This window comes from Pan troglodytes, chromosome 3 (genome assembly GCF_028858775.2).
Source record: "Pan troglodytes isolate AG18354 chromosome 3, NHGRI_mPanTro3-v2.0_pri, whole genome shotgun sequence".
Taxonomy (NCBI): domain Eukaryota; kingdom Metazoa; phylum Chordata; class Mammalia; order Primates; family Hominidae; genus Pan; species Pan troglodytes.
In genome coordinates, this window is record NC_072401.2 from 83,788,382 (window position 1) to 83,794,381 (window position 6,000).

The following is a 6,000-nucleotide window of genomic DNA, read 5'->3' on the forward strand; positions in this document are numbered from 1 at the left end:
TTAGGATAATGAACATTTGATCACTCCTGAAGTTTTCCTCTTGGTCCTCTATAGTCCCTGTCCCTTCCATTTCCCACAAGTAACCACTGATCTGCTTCCTGTCACTATAGATTGTTGCATTTTTGGAAGTTTAGTATAAAGGAATCATATAGTGTGTAATTTTTTTTTAATCTGGCTTCTTTCAGCATTATTTTGAGTTTCATCCATGTTGCATGTATCCGTAGTTCATTTCTTTTTATTGTTCAGAAGTATTATGTTGTAGAGTTCTGCCACAATTTATTCACCTATTGATGGATATTTTGGTTGGTTCAAGTTTTAGGCATTAGAATACACAGAATGCTGCGAACTTTCTTGCATACATCTTTGAACGAACATATGCTTTTTTTTGAGCAAGTACTTGAGAATGAAATGGCTGGATGATATAGTAGGTTTATTTTTTCAAGATACTACCGAAATTAAAAAAAATTTTATTTGAATAATTTTTGAGGGTACAGGTGGTTTTTGGTTGCACGGAGAAGTTATTTAGCGGTGATTTCTGAGATTTTAGTGCACCCATCACCCGAGCAGTATACTGTACCCTAAATGTAATCTTTTATCCTTCATGCCCCTCCCAGCCTTCCTCCCCAAGTCCACCATGTCCATTATATTACTCTTACGCCTTTGTATCCTCATAGCTTAGGTTTTCCATTCCCGAGTTACTTCGCTTAGAATAATGACTGTCAAGCTTTTTCAAAGTGATTTTAACATTTTGCATTTCCATTGCAGTCTATGAGAGTTCCAGCTCCATCTTGCCAACACTTGGCATTGCCAGTCTTTTTAATTTCAGTTATTTTAATATGTATGTGTCTCACAGTGGTTTTAGCAATATTTAACAAATTTCCCTAATGACCAATGATGTTAAGCATCTTTTCATGTGCATATTTGCCATGTATACATCTTCAGTGAAGTGTCTGCTCAGATCTGTTGCCCATTTTTCAATTGGATTTTTTGTTTTCCTAGTATTGAGTTTTGAGAGCTCTTTTGACTTATTCTGAATACAAATCCTTTATTAGATAGATACTTTGCAGATACTTTCTTCTAATCTGTGGCTTATCTTTTTTCCCCCATGTAAATTGACCCTATATTGTTTTAGAACAGTTTTAGATAAACCAAACTTTAAAAGATAGTACAGAGTTTCTATATTATTAACATTTTACATTAGTACAGTGCATTTGTTATAATTAGTGAACTAATATTGACACATTGTTAAGTAAATTCTAGAGTCTATTCAAACAGAAAATTTCTAAGTTTTTCCCTAGTGTCCTTTTCCTGCCCCAGGATTCTATCCTAGATACCATATTACATTTAGTTGGCATGCTTTTGATGACCTTGACAGTGTTGAAGAGTGTGGGCGAAATACTTTGTGGGATGTCTCTCTCTGTTGGAATTTGTCTGATGTTTTCTTCATGATTAGACTTGGGTTATGGGTGTTGGGAAGGAAGATCACAGAGATAAAATGCCATTTTCATCACATCAAATCAAGGGTACATACTACTAACGTGATTTATGGCTTGATATTAATCTTGATACCTGGCTGAGGTACAGGTTTCTTCACTGTGAACTGACTCTTCATTTTCTCCTTTTCTTACTGTACTTAAGGAAATCACTATAGTTCAGCCCATACTTGAGTGGGAAGGTGTGCTCTCCTTTTTGAGGCTGGAATATCTACATAAGTCATGTGGAATTTTGTACACATTTGTTTCTTTTCCACTATTGAGATTTCTACTTATTATCAGTATGGACTCATTTTATACTTTGGGTTATAATTCAGTACTGCTTTGTTACTCAAACTGTTCTAATGGCTTGGCCATTAGGAGCTCTTTCACTTGGCTCCTGTGTCCCTTTGACATATCCCCATCAATGAGGTTGGACTTTTTATTTTTTTCAGGGCAGGGGGGTGCATCTTCTTTTTCTTTTTCATCTTGGAAAGTATTTTCTTACTCTCTGGCAGTGCAAAATGCTCCAGGCTCATCTTGTGTATTTCCTGTCCAATCCTAGAATCAGTTATTTCTCCAAGGAACTCTTGGTTCCTTTTATTGAAGAATGGTGTTAGAAACCGAGCTAGGTATACTCATTTCTACTGAGGTGTTATTTCTTTTAGGCCCTTTTGGTGCTGACAGCACTAAGAAATATGTGTGTGTATACTAACCTGGGTATATACTCATATCTATATTTATATTATACATATCTATATTAAGCTAAACAAGCTCATATTGATGTCTCCAACTCTAATCCATTACATGGATTATTCTAGCCTCCTATCCTTCCCTATCTACAAATTTCAGTTCCAACAATGAGAAAGGAGTTAATCCATTTTGAGCAGGTTTCTGTGTGTGATGTCAGATAAGGGTTAGGTTCATTATTTTATATGTGGACATTCAGTTTTCACAACCCTGCCTGTTGAAACTATCCTTTCCCCAGTGTGTATTCTTGGCACCCTTGTTGAAGATCAGTTGACTATATTCATGTGGATGTACTTCTGGGTGCTCTATTGTACTTCATTAGTCTACATGCCTGTTCTTATGTTACTGCTTTGCTGTTTTTGATTTTTGTAGCTTTTTTCATACATTTGTAGGCCCCTGTCAGAAAGTACGAGGCCTCCAGCTTTGTTCATTCTCAGGATTGTGTGTGTGTGTGTGTGTGTGTGTGTGTGTGTGTGTCTACTAGGGGTCTTTGTGGTTCCTTTGAATTTTGGGGTTTGGGGATTGCTTTTTCCTATTTCTGTAAAAAATGCCATTGGGATTTTATAGGGATTGCATTGAATCTGTAGATTGCTTTGAGTCATGTGGATATTTCAAAAATATTGAATCTTTAATTCATGACCAGTGCTGTCTTTTATTTGTGTCTTCTTTAATTTCTTTTAGCAATGTTTTGTAGTTTTCAGTGTACAAGTTTTCTGCCTCCTTGGTTAAGTTTATTTCTAAATATTTCATTCTTTTTGATGCTATTGTAAATGGGATTTTCTTAATTTCTTTTTTGCCTTGTTCATTTTTAGTATATAGAAATGCAACTGATTTATGTATGCTGAATCTGTATTCTGCATCTTTACTGAATTCTTTTATTGGTTCTGACAGCTTTTTAAAATAAGGTTTTCTACATATAAGATTGCATCGTTAATGAACAAAGATAATTTTAGTTCTTTCTTTCTGATTTGGATGCCTTTGACTTCTTTTTATTGCCTAATTGCTCTAGCTAGGTCTTTCAGTACTGTATCGCATAGAAGTGGCAAGGGTAGACATCTTTGTCTTCCTGGTGTTAGAGAAAAAGCTTTCAGTTTTTCACTAAGTATGATGTTAGCTGTGGGCTTTCATATGTGGCCTTTATTATATTTATATAATTTTCTCTATTTCTAATGGTTGAAAGTGTTTTTATCATGAAAAGGTGTTAATTTTTGTCAAATGCTTTTTCTGCATCTATTGAATTCATTATGTGATTTTTATCCTTTCTGTTTATGTGATTGATTGATTTTCATATGTTGAAGCATCTTTGCATCCCAGGGATAAATTTCACTTGATCATGGCGTATGATTTTTTTTAATGTGTTGTTGAATTTGGCTTGCTATTGTTTTGTTGAGGATATTTGTACCTATGTTTGTTAGGGATATCGGCGTGTGGTCTTTTTTGTTAATATCTTTGTCTGGATTTAGCATCAGGATCATGGTGACCTCATATAATGAATTTGAAAGTGTTCCCTCTTCAATGTTTTGGAAGAGTTTGAGGAGGATTGATTTTAATTCTTCTTTAAATGTTTGGTAGAATTCTTCAGTGGAACCCTCTGGTCCTTGACTTTTCTGTGTTGGGAGATTTTTGATTACTGATTCAATCTCCTTGCTAGTTGTAAGTCTTCATATATTCTATTTTCTCATGATTCAGTCATCGTAGGTTGTGTGTTTCTAGGAATTTATCTATTTCTCTTAGGTTATCTAAGTTGTTAGCCTATAATGGTTCGTAGCAGTCTCTTGTAATCCTTCTTATTTCTGTGGCATCAGAAGTAGTATCCTCTGTTTCATTTCTGATTTTTTAATTGTGAATTTTCTTTTGTTCTTAGTCTAGCCAAAGATTTGTCAATTTTTCTATTTTCAAATAACCAACTCAGTTTCATTGGTTTTTATTTTGTTTTTATATTCTATATTTCATTTATTTATGCTTCAATCTTTATTATTTCCTTCCCGCTGCTAACTTTGGGTATAATTTTTTCTCATTTTTCTAGTGGTTGAAGAGTATCTTGTTTAATTTTCACATATTTGTCAATTTTCTAGTTTTCTTATGCCACTGATTTCTAGTTTTATTCCACCGTGGTCTGAAGAGATACTAGGTCTGATTTCAATCATCTTAAATTTGTTAAGACTTGTTTTGTAACCTAACATGGGCAATTCTGGATAATGTTCCATGTGCTTTTGGGAAGAATGTGCATGCTGTTGCTGTTGGATGGAATGTTCTGTATATATGTCTGTTAGGTCTATGTGATCTATAGTGTTGTTCAAGTCCTTTCGTCCACTATTGATATGTCTGGATGCCCTATTATTGAAAGTGGGGATACTGAAACCTACTATTATTGTGTTGCTGTTTGTTTCTCCTTTCATTTCCCTCAATGTTTGATTCATATATTTGGATGCTTTAATGTTGGGTACTATGTATTTATCATTGTTAGATCTTCCTGGTGATTGACCATTTTATCATTATATAATATCCTTTATCTATTTCTGTGTCTGTGTTGTCTCGTGCAGATTCCCAATTAATGATTTGTGGGTTTCTCAGATGTCCATAATCTCTCCTTCCTTCTGGTGTCAGTCTGTGGTACTGCAGGTTTTCTGGACTGTCACAAACAGCCCCACTCTTTTGTTCTCAGATGCCCAAGGCTTCTAGAGTTTTCTAGGTCCTGTTAGTACTCCGAGTCAGGCAAGAGAGAAATCAGTCCCTTGGGAAGCCCTAAAACATCAGAACATTGGATACATGCTCCACAATTCTCTCCTCCACCCCCAGTTCCCAGGGAAAGGCTACCAAGTTGTATCAGCCTCCACTGTACTGCAGGTCTTCTGGAATGACAGGAAGCAGCCAAGCTCTCTTCTGTCCTCAGCGGCCTGTAGGCATCTAGGGTATTCCAAGTCCTGTTCATAATCCCAGACAGAAAACAGTCACTTGGGCAGCCCCCTGTAAAGACAGAACGCTGAAGTCATGCTCCAACTCCTCCTTTCCCTGGGAGAAACCAGGAGTTGGGAGTTTTCTGCTGGTTCCATGCTGAGCTTTGGAGGTGGACTGTGGTGAATGAATACCACAAATGTTCTTATTGGAGATGCAGCTGGTTTTGTGTTCTCTTAAGTTACAGATGCATTTTAACTAGTCTCTGGATTACTCACAAAAGAAATTGGTCTGTATGTTGTTGACTTCAGATCTCAGGTAGTCAGGGGCTTTCTATTCTGCTGTCTTGCTGATGTTACTCCACTTCGCAGTTCTACGAACAATGAGAGTTGTTGCTTTGAATTCTCAGCAGCATTAGGTATTATCGGTATTTTGAGTTGTAGCTATTCTAATAGAGATGTAGTGGTATCTCATTGTTATTTTAATTTGCAGTTCCCTAGTGACCAAGGATGTTGAGAATCTGTTCTTATGCATGTTTTCTATCTGTACATATTCTTTGGCGAGGTGTCTATTCAGATGTCTTTGCTTATTTTTAATTAGGTTGTCTTAATGTTGATTTTTAAAAGTTCTTTGTATATTTTGGATAGATGTTCTTTATTAGACATGTGTTTTGCAAACATCTTCTTCCAGTCTGTGGCTTGTTGTTTCATTCTCCCAACTGTCTTCAAGGGCTGAAGTTTTAAATTTTGAAGAAGTTCAGTTGACCAGTTCTTTTTTGGATCATGCTTTTGGCATCATATCTAAGAAATCATTGTCTAACCCAGATTAACAAATATGATCTCCTAAATTGTCTTTTAGAAATGTGATAGTTTCAGTTTTACCT